Below are 22,425 nucleotides of genomic sequence, written 5' to 3' on the forward strand. Positions count from 1 at the left end.
TCCATCTCTCTAAAATAAATTAAGTAAAATCTTCAAAAAAGAAAAGAAAATGTTCCGCCCAAAAGTCAATAAGAAATTTTTTTTTCATAACTTAAGGTGTTTAATGAAATAAAATTACGAGGACCTACAAGCATCAGCATACGTGAACTAATTTTAATATGTTTATGACCACTGCATTTATCAGAAAAAAAATAGAGGGACGCCTGGGTGGCTCAGTTGGTTAAGCAGCTGCCTTCGGCTCAGGTCATGATCCCAGCATCCTGGGATCGAGTCCCACATCGGGCTCCTTGCTCCGCAGGGAGCCTGCTTCTCCCTCTGACTCTGCCTGCCACTCTCTCTGCCTGTGCTTGCGCGCACTCTCTCTCTCTCTCTCTCTCTCTGACAAATAAATAAAAAATCTTAAAAAAATAAAATAAAATAAGAAAAAAAATAGAGAAAGATTATTATCTCTATATGATCTAAAATAGACAGTAAAACTCAGGCCTCCAGGACTATTGATGTTAAGTATCAATAAAAATAAAGTCAACTTGCTAGAGTAAAGAACTCACTGAAACCTTTCTATACCCATAGTCATAATAATCTCATGACTTACTACTGTGTATTACATAGTCAAGCATGCTGGAAATGACTTGGAAGTTAATTGACAGCCTTTTCCAAAGCAAAGAATAGTAGGGTTAGTGGCGGAAAAATGAATACAATGTTTCTCTTTAAAGAGAAGAAGAGCCAGTTCATATGTCATATATAAGACCTAAACTAGGTCATCACTGACTGGCCTAATGTGAGTTCCTTTTCCAAATACCCTTGTGGGCTTTTATAATAAAATATTCCTATACCTAACACTTCACTTAAATACCAAGATAAAGCTTAATAAAGTTTTTCTTCTCATCATGTAATTTTTTATTGCCAATAATGTTCCAAAATTTTCTGATACCCTGATCTGATAATCAATACTTTTTGAAGGAAAAATGACAAGAACCAGTATGAAATTGATCTGTTCAACTAAAGAATTACAGATGGTAAAAATTAATCTTACTAACTGAAATGGGAAGACCAAGCAGAAAGATTTCAGTGAAAACCATACACTTTTAGAAATCAGCAGCTATTAAGTTGTTTCTGAAGAGAGCCCAGATCTTCAGCTTCATCAATACAATTACATTAAAACAAAAGTAACTTTTGAAAAGGAGTAGAAACATGGGAGAGGAGTTAATGCCCATTTCAGGGCAGAGGCAAGGATAAATGAGATGCGTGTGAAATTGCTTTTTAAAGTTCTAAACAGGTGCCACTTACCCATCTTTCACATTAGACATGCACAATTAAAGTTTTTTGAATGGGTGATTGCTAGTTAATGAAATAATTCATTAAAATAAATGTTTAATGAACCGGGGACATTAAAAATAAGAAGTTACTACACCACAGAATGATTTGTGTGACTCAATCAGTTTTTCTCTTTTCCTAGGATACATAAGATCATGATTCCCATTCTACCTGATTTTCAGCACACCTCTCTTGACAACATTACTTTTATGCTCACAATATGACCTAAATCAATTAAGTCAGAAAAGCCAAAAAAACTATATTAATACTTTCCATTAATCAGAGGGATTAACTTAATTGACTAGATTATATAAGGCAGCATAGCAACACCTCTTTTGGAATATTTGTCACTCGAGGATCTCAAGTCACTTTATAAAACGTTGGTGAGACCTATCTCCTCTCTACTTCAAATGGTAAGAAGCAGGGGCACACTTCATTTTAATAAAAATTTTCCAATGAAAAAACACCTTTGCTATGAATTTAACACATTAGAATGCAGTTGACCCTAGTATTTCAAATTAGTATTAAATGAAACATTGACAATAACGAAAAACTTTTCTTTGGAAGGTTCAACACATTCTTCCCGCTGAACAGTATACTTCAGAGAGAAGCAGAGAGAAAATTTCCCCAAAAATCTTGTGAAGAGCAAGAGCAGATCTGGGTTTAAATGGCAGGACTGACCCTTACGGACTGTGTCATTAGGACAAGTTACTTAACTCTGCAAGTCTCATTTTCCTCTCTAGACAAATGAAGATCATACCAGTAGTTCCTTCATAGGGTCAATGTGAGGATTAGAGTATAAACTGGGTGGCGCAGGGCCTGGCACATAGTAAGCATTCAATATAGTGTACACATCATCATCATTATCATCATCATCATGACCATCAACACCATCATCACATCATGACCATCATCATCACCATCACCATCATCATCATCATCACCATCATCACCATCATCAGCAGCATCATCATCACCATCATCATCAGCATCATCATCATCACCATCACCATCATCATCATCATCACCACCATCATCATCATCACCATCACCACCATCATCATCATCATCATCATCACCATCAGCTCTAAGCACCCCTCACCAGTGATGGTTAATGTTATGTGTCAGCTTGAGGCTATTTTGGTGCGAGATTAACATTTAAACCAGTGAACTGTGAGTAAACAGAATGCCCTCCAATTGGCTTCATCTAATCTAAATAGAACAAAAAAGACCCACCTCCATAAGCAAGAGGGAATTCTCCAGAAGATTGCTTTTGGCCTTGATCTGCACTCTCAGTTCTCCTGGGTCTGCATCCTGCCAGCCTTTGGACAAGAACTGCAACTTTCAGGAGTCTCTGTTGGTCCACACTGCAGATTTGTGTTTACCAGTCTCTGTAATCATGTGAGCAAAGCCTTATAATAAATATCTTTGCCTAGGTAGACACATGTTTCTCCTTCTGTATCTCTGGAGAACTTTGACTGATACAATTATACAAGTCTGAGAATCTAAATCAATGGTAAAGGAACACCTGGGTGGCTCAGTCATTAAGCATCTGCCTTCAGCTCAGGTCATGATCCCAGGGTCCTGAGCCCTGTGTCAGGTTCCTTGCTCAGTAGGAAGCCTGCTGCTCCCTCTTCCACTCCCCATGCTTATGGTCCCTCTCTCGCTGTCTCTCTGTCAAATAAATAAATAAAATCTTTTTTAAAAAAATCAATCAATGGTAAAAAAAAATAGGGCACAAACATCCTCTCTTGGAATATAAGATCCTTGAAGGGAAGGATCCACGTTCAAGAATTGACCATGCAATAAATATCCAGTAAATGCTCTAAGAGTAAATTAACCAATCAGTATATTTTACCGCAACCATGTAAATCCGGGGCTATTTTTTTAAAGTGTATGTGAACTGATACCATCCATTAGACAAGCCTCAGGATTATCATGTTAAGAAGGTGTCGATAAAGACGTGGTCAAATCACCAGCAATGCCAGATGGCTGATAGAGAATATGTGCTGCCCTAAATGACATCCTAGGGAACAAAATGTCCCAAAGGAAATAGAAAACTAGGGAATGGATGAATCCCATCTGCTGTTGTCATGGATACCGTTCATCTTATCCGTGTGAACTTGAAAACTGAAAGCACTACAGAATAGAGTGGCTAGCTGTCTAATTGAGGCCTCATCTGTTACTAACAAAGTCCAATAGAGTCCTCCTTAATGTTTAATGAGAATTCCAAGTATAGTTGGCCTCATGCAAATTCTGCAAAATGTACACAGGTTCTGTTCTCTTGTCCAGTTGTTCTCTACTTTGGGGGCACAGGAGAATCCTCTGGAGAACTTTAAAAAAATATCTTTGATAAAAGCCTACCTCCAGATATTCTGACTTGGTGGTAATGGGCTGTATCCAAATATGGGTATTTTTAAAAGGTCCCCAGATGATACTCATATTATGCATCTGGTGTTGAGAACTGTGCCTCTGGGCTCCTAGAGTCTCAGTAAGGCACAGAAACACATGTAACATACACACACATAAACCCTTTCACATATTAACATTTTTCATTATCCTTCACATCTCCAACTAGAATATTCAGGAAATGATTAGCCACGACAATCATGCTTAATTCTTGTGATATTACACATATTTGATCCTCATCCACAGTTCCCAGCTCCCAGTTTCTGAAACCTTTGGAATTCCCTCTGACAAGGGCAATAAAGGTGTCTTTTGTTATTTTAATGAGGTGACTTTTGGAAAGCCCTTAGGGTAACCCAAGGATGGGTGAACCTACCAGGTGATGAGAAAGTAGAAAAGTTCAGCCCCCCTCCCGCCCCTCCCACCCCTCACCCCCAACCCTCTGTCCCCGCAAGGAGTGGTGGAGAGGGGACTGGGCTTGAATCAGCCAGTGGCCAGTAACTTAGTCAATCATGACTAGGTAATGAAGGTTCATTAAAAAATTCAAAAGGGCCATTTAGAGGACTTCCAAGATGGTGAACATAGAAATGTGGGGAAGGTGGTGCCCTGGAGAGGGCACAGAAGCACCACATATTTTCCTGTACCTTACCCTATGTATCTCTTAATCTAGCTGTTAATTCATATCCTATAACATATCCTTTAGTAAACTGGTAAACTAGGTGTTTCCTAGAGTTCTGTGAGCCATTCTAGCAAATTAATTGAACCTAAGGAGATCCTTGAAACCTCCAATCTGCTGCCAGTGGTAATGATGGGGGACCAGAAAGCCAGTGGAGAACAAAGCACAAGCTGACACCTTATAAGCCCCATCCCCACTAATGGCTACCACCACTCTTGGGTGGGATATGTGTGACATTCTCCCAGGATACTTCCAACTATCTCAAAGCTAATGCTTTGCTAGAGGGAAAAACAACCTTAGCTTGATAATAACAAGGCCACCAGAATCCTGTGAGTCCTAGCATATGAAAAGTCCTTTTGGACACCTCCCTTTTCCTTACCTCCCCAAACCCCCATAGTATATAATCAGTCACCCTTCACATACCTTGTGCCCACGCGTCCTGTCCCCAAGCTTTAATAAAATCACCCGTTTGCACCAAAGATATCTTGAGAATTCTTTCTTGGCCATCAGGCTCCAGACCTCACCAATATTCTAAAACCACTCGGTAATAGCCTAGGGCTTGCGGCTGGATCTAGACACCTTGCTGGTGTTCAAGTGATAAATTATCTGAAAATAAACTAATTTGTGAACATACACTTATAATATTATAAAGCTCTGGAGCATCTACATTTGTAGGGATTCACCAAAGTTTCAACAATTTTGGACAAAGCTGTCTCATTTTAGAAGTTTTAAGTTTAATTTGTGGAACAAGGCATCATAATATCCAGTGAAAATACTATCTAGAAAATTTTTGTGTGTATATCTAGTGATTTGTTTGCAATGAATTTTAATTTAAATTCATTTCAGTAATATATAGTATATTATTCGTTTCAGGGGTAGAGTTCAGGGATTCATCAGTTACATAAATACCCAGTGCTCACTACATCACATGCCTTCCTTAATGCCCAACACTCAGTTTTCCCACCCCCATCCCCCTGTTTGCTATGTATTCTCTACTAAAGGGACTGCTTGCTTTTGAGCAGTTTGATAAACTCATAAAAAAGAAGAACAGGACTTCTTAAATTATTTTCACTTTTCAGAAACAATTGACAGTGAATAATTCCATTTCTAGGTACATATCCAAAAGAATTGAAAATAGGGCTTCAAGCGGATATTTCTATATCCATATTCATAGCAACATTATTCATAATAACCAAAAGGTGGAAGCAAGCAAGTTCCTATTGATAGGTAAATGTGGACTCTAACACCATGTGTTATACACATAAAATGAAATATTATTCAGCCTTAAAAAGGAAATTCTAATACTACAACATGGATGAACGTTATGCTAAAGATGACAACATTATGCCAAGTAAAATAAGGTACTCAACAAAAAGAAAATAAATAAAGCTTGCATTATTTCACCTACAGGAGGTACTTCGAGCAATCAAAGTCATAGAGACATAAAGTGTCTGACTGCCAGGGAAGGGGGCGGGGAGAAGAAAGTGGTGTTCAATGGGTATAAGGTTTCAATGCTGCAAGATGAAAAGAGTTGAGATGGACAGTCATGATGGCTGCACTTGATATAAATATATTTAATGACACTGAACTGTGTACTTAAAAATGGTTAATAAATTTGACATCGTGTATTTCACTACAGTTAAAGATAAAAACACCAGTATCAGTTGACATAGGAAACAAAGGCAAAAGAAAATGTAAATTCCCTTACTACTTACAACCCACTGAAAAGTCCTTGAAGTAGACCGACTGACATTCCTCTAAGAACTCAGCTGCCTTGATGTTAATGCTTTGCTAAGGGCAAAAGGCAATCTTAGCCCAACCCCCCAGGATCCTGTAAGTCTACTTTAACATGTAAAAATTCCTTTGGAAACTTCCTTTACCTCTACTCCCAAGATACTTGTTGTCGATCATCCCCCAAGCATATGGACCCACCGATATACATCTGAAGGGCCTCATGACTGAGCCTTTGTTTTTACTAAACAGTAATAAATGACCTTTTCCTAACAATAGCTGGCCCCTCAAGGTCCTTGTTTTCAAAATACTTTGAAGTCTTGTGCTACACCGAACCCCCTCCCAACTTGAAAGTATGTAATGGGCCTCTCCTCATGACCCCACTGCAGCTCTTTCTGCCCAAGGTCCTGTCCCTGTGCTTTAATAAAACGACCTTTTTGCACCGAAGACGTCTCAAGAATTCTTTCTTGGCTGTTGGCTCCAAACCCCAATAACTTTCCTATATCATCAGTCATTTATTTTGTTCATGAACCTGCAATTTGGGCAGGGCCGGATATAGAGGACTCTGTCCTGTTCATGTGGTGTCATCTGGGGCCACTCAAGTGTGCCCAGAGGATCATTTCTATAACAGGTTACCCACATGACAGGGTTATTGGTGCTGCTTTTGGCTGAGAGCCCATTGCAGGTTACTGAAAAAAGAGAGGGGCCTTAGCTCTCCACAGGGGCCTCTCCATGAGACTTCTTAGTGGCATAACATGCTGACTTGTTTCCTAGAGAAAGTATTTAAAGAGACAGAAATTGGATGCCAGCAATCTCTTAAGATTGCAAAATAGCACAGGGTTACTTCCACTGTGTTTCACGGATCAAGGAAAAAAAATCCACCCAGATTAAAAGGAGGAGATAAAGACCTCACCTTTGCATAGGAAAAAGTGTCAAAGAATTTGTAGCCATCTCTAATTTACTACACCAACTGGCGCAGGTTTTTTCTTTTGGTATTCCAGAACTCTCTGTCCCCCAACCCAATAGCTTCTGCTTAGAACTCAGATTGTCCTGGCCTTTCACAGACTTAAATCGAATCTCTCATCTATGGCTACAGATTTGTCTCAAGGGTGTCTTCCTATGCATCCTCAACTTCAAACCCAATATTAAAGGCCTAATTCTTGGGTGCCTGGGTGGCTCAGTGGGTTAAGCCGCTGCCTTTGGCTCAGGTCATGATCTCAGGATCCTGGGATCAAGTCCCGCATCGGGCTCTCTGCTCAGCAGGGAGTCTGCTTCCTCCTCTCTCTCTCTGCCTGACTCTTTGCCTACTTGTGATCTCTCTCTGTCAAATAAATAAATAAAATCTTCAAAAAAATAAAAAAGGCCTGATTCTTTCTTTTCTCAATTCATGTAAACGGCAGTGAGAATGTGACTGGCCCAAATCAGCATTTCATTTGAAGTCATGCATGTCAGAGATTACAGACACACCTGTATTGGCTACCATTAGATCAAGAGCTCCTGATCCTATACCAAGAGCCAAAGGGGCAGAGTCAAAAAATATAAAATGTGGCTGGTTGATTCATCTTTCTCATACATCCTGTGAGTATAAAGTGAGGGATATAGGTACAGTAATATACAGATCATGAATGCAGCAAGCACTGTAATTCATTTTTCTAGAATAAAGTAGAGCCCTTAGCGGCTCTGAAAATACTTACCACTGCTTCCCAGGTCATTAAGGTATAGAAGATAGAACTGGTTTATTGCTTCTCTCTCTTATGCTTTTTTCACATTTTATTTTATTTTCACATTTTATTTTCCCCTTAAGACTTCCCTTAATATCTGCTTAACACTGCTTCCTCTGAATAAAAATCATAGTGTGAATTTCCCTGGACCCTGAAATCTACACAAGATTAATCCTCCTTGTACATGTTAACAGTGAAGAGGTAGCAATACACGGGCTATTATTTCTTCCTTGTTGACCAAGACCTCTCCTTAACCAAACTTCAGTTGTGCTCCCCTGAGCCCTCTTCTCGGTTAGGCTTCAACCTTGGGCTTCAGTGTCCACACTTGTTGGGACTGAATTGCCCAGCTCGTCAAGAATCCTGGCAAGTCAGTTTAGCAACAATCTCCCTTACACCTGATGTTTCCTCTTAGTAATCTTTTTAAAAGATTTCTTTATTTGAGGGGGCAGGGGCAGAGGGTGAAAAAGAATCCTGAGCACAGAGCTCAAAGCGGGGCTCGATCTCAAGATCCTGATATCACAACTGGAGCCAAAATGAAGAGGCAGATGCTTAACCAACTGAGTCACCCAGGTGCCCCACCTCTTAGTAATTTTCTATACACTGACCCCCACCCGACTTCTTGGCGGTAAATCCCCCTCTTGTCCTTATTGCATTCAGAATTGAGCACAGTTCCACACCAAGATCTCTTTTCCCCTATCACAACAGTTCCTGAGTAAAATCTGTCTTAACACCTAAGCTCGGGTTTTTCTTTAACTTGGTTTATTATTTGACTTTACACATTACATTTTATTTCTCACTTTCATTTCTACCTATTCTCACTTAGAAGATTTAATCTGCATAACAGAACTTTGACAGACGGTTTAAAGAGAGAGAAATCCTTAACAAGCAAAATGTTTTCTCATGTAGCTGAGATTCAGGGAAATAAAAAACCTCAAGGAGAGGGCAGACAAGAGAGTAGAAAAATGGGTGAAGGCATCAAAAAAAGTCACATAAGTGTTCATCAAATATAACAGGTGCGTGTTAGCATAAACCTAATTTGGTTAAAACAAATCCTAGCTAACAACCGTTTCCAGGTTTTTAAGAATGAAAAAAGGCATGGAGATCCTTATTTTCCCTATGCTACTTCCACCTTTCCCCCTCATGATGCAGAAAAATGAGTTTCCAAAGCATTTACACCACTCTTCTCTCCATTCTCCCCATGGAAACCAGAGTGATCTTTTTAGAATTCATTAGACTATCTCTCTTTCTCTCTTTCCTGTTTAAAACTCCTCAGTGGCTTTCAATCATGATTAGAATAAAAAACAAGTTCCTGGGACTCCTGGGTGGCTCAGTTGGTTAAGCAGCTGCCTTCGGCTCAGGTCATGATCTCAGAGTCCTGGGATTGAGTCCCACATCGGGCTCCTTGCTCCGCAGGGAGCCTGCTTCTCCCTCTGACTCTGCCTTCCACTCTGTCTGCCTGTGCTCGCTCTCACTCTCTCTCTTACAAATAAATAAATAAAATCTTTAAAAAAAACAAAAACAAAAACAAGTTCCTCACTACGGTCCACAAGGCCACCCATGGTCTGGCTCTTGCTTAGCTCTCTCTCCAACCTGATTTTGTACCATTCCCTTAATCCAGCCACACCATTACTTTCCTGAATTTTCGCACCCCTTGTTTTCCTTATTTTTTTTAATCTGAGCTTTAATGCTGTTTTCTCAAGAAACGTCCACTGGCATTCCATCAAAGTCATCCCAATCATTCTCTGTACTATGCTTCCCAGGGGTTTTACAGGACTTAATGTTACCAGCATTATCATATATTTGTGTGTTCCTTTGTTGTCTTCACCTATTAGCTTCATAACAGCCAAGACTAATTCTTGTATTACTAGTTACTGGTTCATTACCTAGCATGTCATTTTCTTATAAAATATTTGGTGAATGTATGAATGATGAATGCCACATATCACAACTATCAAGCTTTCCATCAGAAAGCTCTTTCCCTCAAATGCCTAAACCTCTAGCAATATAATACAGCTAATAAGTTTCCTGTCCTTCAGGGTGTTAAGTTACAATACAAAAAGGGTCACAAAAAGAGCCATAGAGACACTGACCCTTATCAATACTGATGTCTAGGTTTAACTTCAAATAACTACTTAATGCCTCAACTCAAGTGAATTCAGATATTCACCTTTTATTGTCTGCTGCTGTGCCCAGATCTGTTAATATTAGTTTCAATGGTTAAGATATATATTTACCTTTGGGGCGCCTGGGTAGTTGGTGGGTTAAAGCCTCTGCCTTCGGCTCAGGTTATGATTCCAGGGTCCTGGGATTGAGCCCCACATTGGGCTCTCTGCTCAGCGAGGAGCCTGCCTCCCCCTCTCTCTCTGCCTGCCTCTCTGCCTACTTGTGATAGCGCTCTGTCAAATAAGTAAATAAAATCTTTAAAAAAAACAAAGATATATATTTACCTTTAAAAATTGGCCCACCTGGATCAAACAATAATGAAAATTCAAACAGGTATACAGTCAAGTAAACTATTTAAAAGAGATGGTTTTTTTGATGAAAGCAGTATTGAGAATATACTAAGCATAGCAATGATGTGTTATTATAAAAAGGCTTGAACACCAAAATGATGTATTTGACATTAATAACCAGTTCCCAAAGAACTTAGAAACTTGAATTAATAGTATTCACTTAGAAAATTCCAGTAATCTATAGCTAAAGAAACAAAATCATTAGGAAGCCATCAAAGGAGAAACAATGAGGATCAGATAGAGTTCCCAAACAATATCTTCAAAATTCCTAATTTATGAGGTAAACAAACTAAGATATAAGTCAAGGAAATAAGCAAAATGTGAGCTATACATCTTATATAATGATACTTAAAATACAGTCCAACAGGAATGGTAGAATTTTAATATACTCTGAAACTTTATAAGTATGGCAGCAAATCAGGCCAGCCTCGGTCTTGCATAAGCTTTTATTATGTTCACGAAAAAGCAATTCATTCTATTTCCTGCCCAAAAGGATGACCTTCATGTTCAACATAATAACCTAATCTTCCCTATAAGAGATAAGAGGAATAAACATCAGCACAGAGCACCTGTTTCTGACACTTGGAAGTCACGGCTGGTAGCAGCTGCTCAGATGATTGCAAATGAGACCCTGTAGTATATGCACATCCATCCTTGTGCTGTAATACATTTCAAAATCAAACTTCCATAGTTCATAGAAAAATGGTAAAAGCAACATGTGCAGGTACAAATATAAATAATAAACAACTTCAATGGTAGCAGTAACCCAACTTTGGGGGAGGAAGTAGCAACTACAACTGAGATTCTACAGTATGTGAATTTCTCTCTTTCTCTGCTCTGGTGAATTCCAAAATCAAAATGTCATAGTTAATGGAAAATTGGTAAAATCAATATGTGTCAGTATAAATATGACACCAACACTAGTAATCTTAACTTGGAGAGAATTTAGCAACAGGTACAATCTCATGATTATGGTTTATGAGGTCAAGAAAAATTATCTTCCTAGATTTTTAAATATATATTCTGTTATCTCTTAGCAAATTGCAGCAAGCTGGCCCCTGGGATGCAGCAGACCAAAGTATAAAGACATCACAATCATCAAAGCTACCCAGGCGATTTACAGCTGTTACATGGTAAAAAATTTCTTCAGGCTACAGAAAGGATCAAGTATACACAAATATAAGGAGATGATCTAAGATAGTTTTACCCTGTAGGTCTCAAGTTGCACAAGAACAGGTCCAATATGCTACCATCATTCAGGTTCTCCATTTACTCTCTTTCAACCAATTATTTATTGAATACTTACTAAGTTCGAGGTTCAGTAGAACACTGCCCTTCTGGAGCTTACATTCCAGGGAGGGAGAGACAGACAGTAAATAAGTCTATTACATGGTATATTGCATACACAAGCAACTGAGAAGAAATCAGATCAGAGATGGGAGAAAGGCTATGGGGATTTTTTTAAAAAGCAGTTTAAAATAAAGTGGCTGTAAACAGCTTCACTGAGAAAGAAACATTTGAGAAGACTTAACATGATAAAAAAAATTCAGCTGTGTGGATGTCTAGGAGAGGCCAGGTCCAGTCAGAATTAGGTGCATGCTTGGACTATTCTAGAAACAGCAAGGAGGCCAAGGTTATCAGATAGAGAGAAAAGGGAAGATAGTATATGGAGATGAGGCCAGAGAGATTGTAGAGACCAGACTGTGTGGGCTCTTATAATCCAATGTTGAACTCAGTTGAGTAACTGGGAGGTTGAGCAGAAGGCTGATATAACTATTAAAAATTGCAACTCACCCTTCATCCCCATACACACTTGAGGTGTGTCTTACCCTATACAATCTTACTCCACAGTACATATCATCTTCTTCCATATGTTATTTTAATTTATATACTATGTTAATCACTTATTGTCTGTCTCCCCCAGTTATAACAAGCTCCACAAAAATAGGAGTTTGGCTTTTTTTTTTTTTTTTCTATCTTGTTTAGAAATGTGTCCCAAGTGCCTGGCAAACAGTAGACATTCAATAGTAAATATTTGTAGGATGAATGATGGAACTTTTATTTTATTAGGTTACTCTGAGGTAAAGCTGAAGACATAGGGAGGAAACAAAGCATAGAAGCATAGAAGAGACTCTCCAGGAACCAAATTAAAATATTAACAGAGATTATGCTGAGTGAAATAAGTCAAGCAGAGAGAGTCCATTATCATATGGTCTCACTTATTTGTGGAGCATAACAAATAGCATGGAGGACAGGGGGTGTTAGAGAGGAGAATGGAGTTGGGAGAAATTGGAAGGGGAGGTGAACCATGAGAGACTATGGACTCCGAAAAACAATCTGAGGAGTTTGAAGTGGCGGGGGGGGGGGGGGGGGGTGGGTGGGAGGTTGGGGTACTGGGTGGTGGGTATTATGGAGGCATGGATTGCATGGAGCACTGGGTGTGGTGAAAAAATAATGAATACTGCTTTTCTGAAAATAAATAAATTAATTTATAAAAAAAAAAAAGATCTTTACAACACACACAAAAAAATATATATTAACAGCTAGTCGCCCTAAGAACAGAGCAGAAATACTGGATGCTACAGGGTAATGCCCCTGTTGCTTAACAGGGATTAATACTGTAACACAAGGGTCATCAGTCAATTACACTTCCTGCACTAGGAGACCTGAGTGCTGCATTTTCATGACCACAAATGAGGAGTAGCTACAAATGAGGCCACAAAGTAGGTAGGGGAGGGTTAGGCCATAAAATGCTTTGTATGCAGGGCTACAAAGTTTAGAATTTATCCCTAGGTTCAACAGTGTAAGAAGGGTTGGAAAAAAGAAAATGGAGTCAAGAGATAGCTATGAAGTAGGATTAACTAGATGGGATGGCAAAGTAGGCAAGATGAACTGAAACTCATCCCTTACTATCAGGAGGAATTGTATACGCAGGCTTAAAACCTTGGCTCTAGGACCCAATCCAGCATTATAAAATGCCTAGAGAAATAATACACCTACCTTCCAGTGGCTTGTTCCCTTAGCACAATACTAATGGTACACTATTAATAATAACACACTAAATATTAAAGGATAAACTGAAGTACATTACAGTTTTGAAGAGTGTGTTTGAGCATTCAAACTGAGCATTCAGCACCCAGCTGAAAGTGCTTTGTAGCACCCCACCATCTGAAGAAGGGGGAGAGGCCTTTACAGAGCAGAGGCAGAGCAAAGGAAGGAGATTATTTGATTGGGTACAGCTTAAGCAGGTTCTGGTCGGGAAAGTCTTGCTGGCTGTTTGGTCGTTCTTGGGTTTTGCTTTCTCCACCATGAGACACGAATAGGCATTGACTCCGGTTTCCAGAGTCTTCTTTGCTTACATAGGCTACCGCAGTCTTAAAGCCAGCTGGGTCAAAGGGCCTCCAGGTTTTGCAACTTTAAGACTATTATTTCCCAAAGCTTAGTTTTGGAATCACAGTAATAGGAGGAACTGAAATTCTGCATGTTGAGAATAGACTGGTTTTCAGAAGAAAATTAAGACAGGTATACTTGGGCACAGGCTAACTGAGGAAATAAACAACACCACCTTTCCCGGTGCAGAACCCGAAGCCAAGTCAAAGCACCCACCCGCTCTCAGTGCCAATAGAGGGACCCGCCTCCTGCAATCCCCTCTGACCCGGAGGCTCGCGGGCAGGTGCAACCCTCCCAGCCAAAACCCGCCACAGGGAAACTGATGGCAGGTGTAAACGGCTCTGGAGGCCAGGACACCCTCAAGATTCTTCGGTCACATGGAGAGAGCTGGATTCTCCCCAGGGAGGGATCAGGACACTAGGAAGGAGAGGTTGATGAAGGGACTGAGGTAGGAAAGCCATGGGAATGAACATGAGAACGGGTCTTAAAAGGCTTCGTCGCTTTCCTGTAGAATATGGGACCAAATTAATTGATTAAAGTCAGAACTCCCACTTTCCAATTTTATACTGCTTTAGGATATTTATCTGAACACTTTAGTTAAAAAAAAAATAATTAAACAATCCAAAACTGTCTTGCCACCTGTGGGTTCCAAACCTCGGTAGTCCCTCAGATGAAAATCCTAAACTGGCGGCGGGGCATGGAGGGCAAGGACAGACCCAAGAAGGAGGCAAGCGGCTCCAGGTTGGTGGGTGGCAGGTCTCATAAACAAGGGAACTTGTTTATACACAGGGTTTGCCTTGGGGGCCGGCATGAGGCGCTCTGTGCATCAGCGCACCAGAAACCTAAAGGTTTACAAAAGCCTTCCTCTGGTCCAGTCACGTGTATCCCGCTGACGTTCTCAGCAATACATTTCTGTCTCATTTCTATGTCCTTGAAGTGGCTCCTAGTGCTGCCACAGCGGAGAAATGTACATTCCAAACACCGGAGGCGGGGAGGAGCCTCTCACTGATTGCCCGGGTCTAGCTCCGGGTCAAGGGGTGGTGGGTCCTCTGGGTTACCTCCCCATCTCCGCAGAGCACAGAGAGACGGCATTCCACAAGACGGCAGCTTGACTTCCTGCTTGCCTGCTGTCAGGTTATCCTGAGCCTCGCCCTTTGGCATGAATAGGTTTATAAAGTTTGCCTTCTGCCCAAGGTACCGAGGAATCATAGTCATCCTTCTCTTGTTACTTGACGGGAGAGACCAGCGGCCGATTCTGAGTACTGAAGTGCAATGATCGTTGTAGATGCTCGATTAAAATAACTAATCAGACAAAATAGTGTTTGCCAAAGCTTGCTTGAATTATAGGTTTGATTTCATTCAAAAAGCTAATAAACTTTTAACTTTTTTTTTAAACGTCACACACTGCGTCTGAAAATAATTTGGGGCTTTTTCCTAGAGATTCGAAGAAAAGAATATGACTTTATATTATGACAAGAATAAATTATCAGTTTTTACATTAAAATTACGAATCTAATGGACTACAAAATGATTATTTCTGAATGTTTTAGGGCCATTCTTTCTTTTTCTTTTATGGTTTTATTTATTTATTTGACAGAGTGTGAGAGCACAAGACGGGGAGCAATGCAAGGCTTGATCCCAGGACTCTGGGATCATGAACTGAGCTGGGCTGAGCCACCCAGGCACCCAGTTCCATTATTTCTAAAAGTATTTCTAAAAAAGTTACATTTTTGTAATTTTTTTAATATCTACATCACAAACCCCTTGAGGGCAGAAGTGATGTATTATCTGTATATTCCTTCTATTCCCTATGCAGTGCCCTGCATACTGTAGACAGTTAATAATAATAGGAACTAATCAGAGATAATGGTGATTATGTTAAACCTAACTGAGAGAAACAAAGAAGATGAAATGGACAAAAGAAAATAGTAAAGAGGGCGCCTGGGTGGCTCGGTGGGTTAAGGCCGCTGCCTTCGGCTCAGGTCATGGTCTCAGGGTCCTGGGATCGAGTCCCGCATCGGGCTCTCTGCTCGGCGGGGAGCCTGCTTCTCTCTCTCTCTCTCTGCCTGCCTCTGCCTCTCCATCTACTTGTGATCTCTCTCTGTCAAATAAATAAATAAAAAAAAAAATCTAAAAAAAAAAAAAAAAAAAAAAAAAAGAAAATAGTAAAGAAAGATGATTTTAGATGAGTTGAGACCATCTATAATTGAAAGTCTGCAAACAAATCATTATTCCCTAGTAAAATATATTTTATACCCTCATAAAGTCTAGTAAACAATATCGTTAATTTGTTCTGGTGATTCTTTCAATCTGCTCTTATGCGTTGTGAGGGCTGTGTTATGCTGCTCACATGGGATAATGGTGCTGATATTTTTATATATTCTAAATTTGTGGTGCTGATAAAGAATTTATTGTGGAGGCTGAAAGTCTAAGACATGATTTATGCGGCATCAGAGGCAGAATTGCTACTGAAGTTGCAAAGTGTTATGGCTATTTTAAAAGTGATTTTTCTATAACTTAATCCTTACCTATCCTAATTGTGTTTTTTGTGTTGCTGTTTGTTTGCCAAAAACAGCATGCCACCACAGATGAGAGGCTCAAATTTTTATCTTTATTAGAGGATTCATGCAGATTGTGCAAAAACAATGTCTGCGTTTTGTGCATATGCTCTTCAGGTTTGAAGCACCCTCACTATGTCTTATTCTTTGAGAATATTCCCCTCTGTACTTTTAACAAATCCAGGTACAAATGTTACATTGATTTCTAACTTTTTTTTTTTTTAAGAGAGAGAGAAAACGTGCAAACGTGCAGTGGGGAGGGCGGAGGGAGAGCGGCAGAGGGTGAGAGAGAAAGAATTTCAAGCAGGCTCCAGGCCCAGCACAGAGCCCATGGGGCTTGATCTCAAAACTGAGTTCATAACCTGAACCGAAATTGAGAGTCAGACACTTAACAGTCTGAGCCACTCAGGCAACCCAATATCTAATTTCAATACACACCTCTCGTGTTGCCTGAGTGGCTCTGGCTCAGTCAAGGTTAAGCAACCCATCTTGATTTCAGCTCAGGTCATGATTTCATAGGTCATAGGTTAATTACACCCTACCTTCAGCCCTGGTGGGGTACTGCAGCCCAGCCTAGAGTCTGCCTCTCCCTGTCCCCCCCTTCCCCCTTCCGAAACTCACGTGAACATGCACTCATGTGCTCTCATGCTCTCTCTAAAGGTGCCTGGGTGGTCTCAGGTCATGATGGCGGGGTCTTGAGATTGAGCTCCACATAGGGCTCCCTACTTCTCCCTCTGCCTGCCACTCCCCCGCCTGTGCTGTCTCTCACTCTCTGAAATAAATAAATGCAATCTTTAAAAAATAAATAAATAAAATAAAACAAATCTAAAAAGTAAACTTAAAAAAATACATATCACACCTCCTTGTAATTCTCTTTATTCTTTATTTTATAATCCTTGAGGATTATAAAAACAAATTAGATTAAAATTTATAAATATTCAATATATTAATGTTTTCAATGAATCCATAAAATGCGAAGCCTGTAATTTCCCATATTGTGATTTTCTTTTCTTTTTTTTTTTTAAAGATTTTATTTATTTATTTGACAGAGAGAGATCACAAGTAGACGGAGAAGCAGGCAGAGAGAGAGAGAGAGAAGCACGCTCCCTATGAGCAGAGAGACCGATGCGGGACTTGATCCCAGGACCCTGAGATCATGACCTGAGCCAAAGGCAGCAGCTTAACCCACTGAGCCACCCAGGTGTCCCCATATGGTGATTTTCCAATTGCTCTGTACTGGTAAGTTCTGCCTGAGCTTCTCATGGGAGTGATACCAAGAAACAGGGACAGACTGATATGCCAAAGGATAGCAAGTTTACCCAATACCAATTTTTAGAATTTTCTGTCAAATTCTAAAAAGTGCTATTCATTTTTTTTTTAAGGAAAAGAAAACCTGATCATTATACAAAGTTCAGAAAACACAAGTTAATAGAAGAAAATAAAAATCAACTGTAATACTGAAGGACCCCAGGTCAGAACTATAGTATAGCCTATAAGTTTTAACATTCTTTTTATAACCAGCTTATGCTAACTAAGAAACTGTGGCCCGCTGACCATAGATAAGGGAGTCAGCAAGCAGCATAACAGGATAACGAATAGCAAAAATCTGTGTTTAACCCAGCTGTTTCTGGCTTCTGTATAATAATGCTTCTAATGCTTTGCTAAGAAATGAAAAATTGCTTAAACCCTTGTTCGCTGTGTAATCAAATAAAGTTATACCCTTCCCCTGTTAAGAATTTCCCCTAGTACTAAGTAAAATTGATAAGGGTTGCCTCCCGTACCAAGGCCGGAGACACGTACGCTAGCTGGAGACGTGCGGTTCAGCACGTATACAGATAAAGGTTAGAAACGTTCAATTCAACACGTACCCTCTACTGTACACTACCTGAAGGGTGACTGGCCAGAATGTATGGTTGGTTTTAAAGGATTGGCTACCTATGTGTAGGCCTTCCTGTAATGCTTTGAAATTACTGGCTAGAAAAGTGAGGGCTCTGATGTAATGGACTGTAAAATTCTATATTAAGGCATTCCTGAAACAGATCGGGGCTCTCAGGCACTGACCCATCCTGGTCAAGTGTCCCTGGGAGTCCGAGCATGCCCGAATAAAATCCTCTTGCTTATTGCATCCAGTGGTCTGTGAGTGTGTCCTTGGGTGTGGGTCCTCTAGGGTCTTTCAATACTACCACTGGAGATATTCATCATGTTTCAGGGTTTCTTTTCCTTCGGTGCCCACAGTTCTTGGTCACGCCACTTCCAGGAATGAAGAGGTAGACCAGACAAAGAGTGGTGGGCAACAAAGCAAATTTTATTGAGCTATAGTACAAAGCTTCCAAAGAGGGAGGGGACCTGAGAAGATTGTCACCAGAGTTTCTAAGTGTAGGGGTTTTTAGGAGATTGTTGGTGACCATTTTAATCTGATTAACCCTCATCTGCCTGTCACCCAGTCAGGTTTTTGTCCTTCCGGGGTGTAAAATCCTTGTGAAGGTAGTTTCCTTTTAGGACAGGGGCTCCTTGTCCCTGCCTATCTTTCTTCAAACTATCCTTCATTAATTGTTGTCGGTAATACAAACTGTTTTCGATCACTTGTTTTTTTTGAAAAGAGGAATCATACTGTATACATAACCTAATTATTTTCTTTTTTAGGTAAAAATATTTTTTTTTTCCTAGATCATTGAGCTGGAAGAAACAAAATATTCAAAGAATGTTAGAACAAAAGTAGAATTTATGGAGAAAACATGAAGATACACATTCAGCTCAGACTGCGTGTACCTCCTCTTACAACCCCAAATTCCAGTATGATATGACTACTCTGTGCACCTTGGTTCAAAATATTGAGAGAAAATATATTTGAGATAATTTCTCAATTATTGCCAACAGCAATAATTACTACGTAGCATCACGTGATGTGAAAATGGCTAAAATTTAGTTGGTTAAATAATTGTTAGTTGGATGAGTACCTCTAACACTTCTCTCTCTTTAAATTATTGAACTATAACTGACATACAACCTTATATTAGCTTCAGGTATATAGCATATCGATTTGACAATTCTATACATTACTCAGTGCTCACCGTAATAAGTATAGTCATCATCTGTCACCATATGATGTTATTACAGTGTTATTGACAATATGACAATATTCCTCATGTTAAACTTTTCATCACTGTACCTCATTTATTTTGCAACTAGAAGTCTGTGCCTCTTAATCCTCTTTGTCTACCTGGCCCATCCTTTCCTCACCTACCTCCTCTCTGGCAACAACAAGTTTGGGGGTTTTTTCTGTATTTAAGAGTTGTTTTTTGTTTGTTTGTCATTTGTTTTGTTTTTAGATTCACATATAAGTAAAATCATATGACATTTGTCTTTCTCTGTCTGACTTATTTCACTCAGCATAATTTCTCTAGGTCCATCCATGTTGTCTCAAATGACAAGATCACATTCTTTTTTATAGCTAAATAATATTCCAGTATGTAATGCATGTTTCTGTGCTCCGTGTGTGTGTGTATTTCTTTATTCATTCATCTATTGATAAAAAATTGGAATGTTTCCATCTTGGCCATGTATATAATGCTGAATAAACACAGAAACATATATCTTTTTAAATTAGTGTTTTCATTTTCTTTAGGTAACTACTCAAGGAGTAGAATTACTAGATCATAATAGGGTAGTTCTATTTTTAAATTTTGAGGAACTTCCATGCTGTTTTCCACAGTGGCTGCACTAATTAACCTTTCCACCAACAATGCATGAGTGTTTGCTTTTCTTCACATCTTGGCCAACATTTGTTATTTTTTGTCTTTTGGACACTAGTCATTCTAACTGAGAAGATGAGATATCTTATTGTGGTTTTGATTTGCATTTCCCTGATGATTAGTGTTGTTGAGCATCTTTTCCTGGGTCAGTTGGCCATCTGTGTGCCTTCTTTGGGAAAATATCTGTTCAGATCTTCTGCCTATTTTATGACTGAATTGTTTTTTTTTTTTTTTGGTTTGTTTTTTAATGTTAAGTTATATAAATTCTCTATATATTTTGGATATTAACCCCTTATCAGGTATATAATTTACAAATATTTCTTGTCATTCAGCAGGTTGTCTTTTTGTTTTATTGATTGTTTCCTTTGCTGTGCAAAAGCTTTTTATTTTGGTGTAGTTCCAATATTTTATTTTTGCTTTTTTTCCCCTTGCTTGAGGAGACATATCCATACATTTTTGCTCAAGACAATGTCCAAGAGATTATTGCCTATATTGTCTTTTAGGGGTTTTATGATTTCAGGTCCCATATTTAGGTCTTTAATCCATTTTGACTTTCAAACATTTCTACTATAACATTGAAATTCTTTTGTTGTCATTAAATATTCAGTACATCATTTTTAAGGGATATAAAGTATTCCTTCATAATAATGCATAATAATCTATTTAAAGAGGGGTACCTGGGTAGCTCAGTTGGTTGAGTATTTGACTCTTGATCTCAGCTCAGGTCATGATCTCACAGTGGGCTTCATGCTCAGGTCAGAATCTGCTTGAGGTTCCTTTCCTCTCCCTCTGCCCCTCCCCCTGCTCACACACATGCTCTCTTTCTCTTTCTCTCTCTCTCTCATATAAGTAAATAAAATCTTTTAAAAAAATTATATATATGTATATATATATTCTTTCTCTACCTTTTCCTTTGTCTCCCCATTGTAAGTCTGCATGCACTCTCTCTAAAGAAAAAAAAAAAACTCTAACGAATTTGCTGTTTTACACATTTGTGTTGATTCTGGTTTCTACAATTATATGCATAGCTGTGATACTTGTAGGTAAATCTTTGGGAACAGTCATAATTTTTAAAGTTAAATTTTTAGAATGAAATTACTGGATCATAAGTATAGAAGAGATTACAAGGTGTTCACAAAAATCTGTTTTCTCCTCCTTACACATGAACTCCTGACCAATGAATCTAGATTCCCCAGCTTTCCCTGAAGATTAGTGTATAACTACCTATAGCTACATTTTCACCGTATAACTGCATTTTCATTAATAGAATATGAGTGGATAGACTTGGTCTTGACAACACTGGACATGCCTTTTCATGTTTCTCCCTCTTTCTGCCACCAGGAAGTTGGATCTGGTGGTGACCCAGCATTTACAATGCACATGACGACAATGCCTCATATTGCGGCAGTCTTCCTGCTAACCTGTGCCCTTGAATGACTCCATGGAGGAGAAAGAAATAAATCTCTCTTATTTAAATCATTGCATTTAAAGTTTCTTTGTTACAGAGGAGAGAATTGTTTTTTCTTCTTTTTAAGAAGAAAATTGTTTTTTCTTCTTTTTAAGAAGAAAATTGTTTTTTCTTCTTAAGATTTTATGTATTTATTTGTCAGGGAGAGAGAGAGCGCAGTCTGTTGGTTGGAGGGAAACAGCAGGAAGAGCAGGTAGAGAGTCAAGCAGGTTCCTCGCTGAGCAAGGAGCCTAAGGCAGGACTTGATCTCAGGACCTCTTGGATCATGACCTGAGCCAAAGGCAGACACTTAACCCACCCTAGCATCTCTGGTTTTAAGGTTTCTGATGTAATTTGTTAAACTGCTGTCCAGAATTTGTATTTGTATTCACTTCAGCACTGTATGAACATTCTCTTTTGCTATAACCTATTCCACAATGGGCAATCATGTTTTCAATCTTTACTTCTTGTAATTTGAAAGTTATTGTGAAATTCAAATATCTTTCCAAGTTTTCTGACCATTTGTGATTTCTCATTTATGGAATTTTACTTCATGTCCCTTGTCCATATTTCTGTCCTAGATTTTCAAGAGCTTTTTATAGAAAGTTGGGAACTAGATAAAATAAGATAAGCAAAACTCAGATATCTGTTGAAAGTGGAAGATAGCACGTGAGGGATTTATTATGCTATTTTCTCTACTTATAGGTATGTTTAAAGATTTTTGTAATAAAAGTTTAAATTTTCTGTAATAAGATGTTAGCTCTGTCTACTGAAAATGTCTAAGCAATGACTACACCTAGTGACAGATGGTGTGTTCTAGATATCATTCATCAAGAAAAGAAAGTAGGGCTCCTTATAAACAATGGCTGGATTCCAGTCCAGGTCAGGCAATTTATAAGAAAGTCTTAGACATCTTG

The 22,425-nt window shown here is 39.1% G+C and overlaps 2 long non-coding RNA genes across 2 annotated transcripts in view; one reads left to right on the plus strand and one right to left on the minus strand.

The window, feature by feature from the left end:
- The window catches only part of LOC131819748 (uncharacterized), a 112,695-nt gene extending 100,758 nt beyond the window's left edge, over positions 1-11,937 (minus strand). The window contains exon 1 of the long non-coding RNA XR_009349315.1: positions 11,668-11,937. This is a non-coding gene — a long non-coding RNA (uncharacterized LOC131819748). The remainder of the gene's footprint in view (positions 1-11,667) is intronic.
- A 1,077-nt stretch (positions 11,938-13,014) lies between these two features.
- On the plus strand, positions 13,015-21,507 carry LOC131819754 (uncharacterized). The gene is made up of 3 exons (XR_009349321.1): positions 13,015-13,084; positions 17,359-17,548; positions 21,403-21,507. It is a non-coding gene; the product is annotated as an uncharacterized LOC131819754 (long non-coding RNA).
- The last annotated feature ends 918 nt before the right edge of the window (positions 21,508-22,425 follow it).

This window comes from Mustela lutreola, chromosome 1, assembly GCF_030435805.1.
Source record: "Mustela lutreola isolate mMusLut2 chromosome 1, mMusLut2.pri, whole genome shotgun sequence".
Classification (NCBI taxonomy): Eukaryota; Metazoa; Chordata; class Mammalia; order Carnivora; family Mustelidae; genus Mustela; species Mustela lutreola.